This window comes from Pseudonaja textilis, chromosome 2 (assembly GCF_049901715.1).
Source record: "Pseudonaja textilis isolate UNSWEBS1 chromosome 2, rPseTex1.2, whole genome shotgun sequence".
NCBI lineage: Eukaryota > Metazoa > Chordata > Lepidosauria > Squamata > Elapidae > Pseudonaja > Pseudonaja textilis.
The window spans coordinates 129,342,411-129,344,290 of record NC_141991.1 but is presented as its reverse complement, the minus strand read 5'-3'; the positions used below and the strand labels follow the sequence as shown (position 1 = coordinate 129,344,290).

The window sequence follows — 1,880 nt, the reverse complement described above, 5'->3', positions numbered from 1 at the left end:
TTTTAAAAAAATTGCATCATGTGTTTGGCATAAGATGCCTTTGATGCTGTGGGTTGATATGCACTAAACTATACCAAACTACCTAATACAGATGCCTTATACCTAATGCCTTGCGGATAAGGTGCAACTATTGGAAGGATGAATCTGAAGCTGTGCAATAAAATTGATACTGTAAAAAGCATTACACTGAAAAAAGAGTGGGCGATTAATTTCAGGTGCTTCTTTCTATACAAGCCATTTTCTGCAACAAGGATAGGGTTTTTTTCCTAATTAATTCCTAAAGATTCAGATGAAGAAGATCTTGCTACATTTTTTTCTGTTTTTGCTGTATTTAATCCTCACCATCATCAACCTAATACTAGAACTTGAACAGAGTTGGTTGAAAGATGGACAGCTATATAAATGATTTACAAATATAAATATACATACATAACTGTTAAAAAGAACTACAATAGATAGTTAGATAAATATTTTGATGATAGATAGATAGATAGATAGATAGATAGATAGATAGATAGATAGATAGATAGATAGATAGATCGATCTAACTCTGTGGCCTCCTAAACAAATGAGACCTTGGGAAACATCTTGGTCAGAGCAATGGCTCTTCTCTCTGGTATTTTGTGTAGCCCACAATCAGATGCATTTGCGAAGATTTCTGATCTGAAAGAATCATGTGGTTTTTGACACAGTTGATGAAATATAAACCTGTCTATTCCCACTTCTTATTTGTATCACTTTCAAAACTGCCTTGATGGTGTATTAAGGTAGACTTAGCACTGCAGTGTTTCTAAATGTGTGTGTGGGGGTGTATTGGGAAGGCTATTTGTTTCTACAATTAGCAGGTCAAAAAAGGGGGAAATGTATTATCTATAAAAGCAGGGAGACATTCTGATCCATTGCAATTAATGGGAAGAAAAAGCTATTTCAGGATTGATATACTTGAGGGTTCTTTTGGGGGGCTAGGGTGAGGTGTCTGGAACCAGGGACCTGGGAACTGTAGATCTATGGATGATCATAATATATCCCATTTCTCATCTTTTTCATTGTGGGAAAACAACCTATGCAGGTGTATTACATGGTCTCCCATAGCCTGTCTTCCATGCCATGGGTAGATCTCCCTCTGAACTGCTGAAACAGCAATATAAGTTAGTTGACAACAAAATGAATTTGAAAAGCTGAATAGCAGTACCATAAAGAAATTATAGACTAACATTTTCAAGTCTCCCTCAACATCAGAAGTTGTTATTTCAACTCTTAAGTGAAATATGAAACATACAGTATCAACTTCGGAATAGTTTTGCTAAATTTTTGAAAATTAAGTTCTTAATGGGGGATTTCCTATGCCATTTGTTTGATTTATCAAAGAATGAATAATTAATACAGATATTTTAATCTGAAATCCGGTCATAATCTAACTTTAGATATAGGAAAATAGCAGAAGCGTGGCAAAAAATAATTCCCACCGAACATTGTGGTACTTGAAATCCATATCTACCATCTAACTATCTTATCATCATTATCATTTCAATTTATATGGTTATCTACATCAGAGAAACCAACAATAAATACAATAGTATAAAAATTTTTTAAAAGCAATGCGTATATGATTTATAACCTTGGTAAAAACAAATTCACCAATAACAACTTCTTGTTTAATTCAGCAATACCCTCTCAAGGCTGACTGAGGTCAACCAATTGAACCATTATGACATAAAAGGTTAAGTTCAAATCTACACCTTTCCCCCATTTGTTAGGTAAGATCAGGAAAAAATAGGGAGCTATTGATGAAGAAGTAACTGAAGCCAGGATTTGAGGCATCGGAACCACACAAGATCCTCTATAGAGAACAACCTAGTTGTCAAATGTCATCAAGAGTT

The 1,880-nt window shown here is 34.4% G+C and overlaps 1 protein-coding gene across 1 annotated transcript in view; it reads right to left on the bottom strand.

Moving 5' to 3' along the window:
• FAIM2 (Fas apoptotic inhibitory molecule 2) overlaps positions 1–1,880 on the bottom strand; it is a 104,017-nt gene that overhangs the window by 100,564 nt on the left and 1,573 nt on the right. The window lies entirely within an intron of this gene.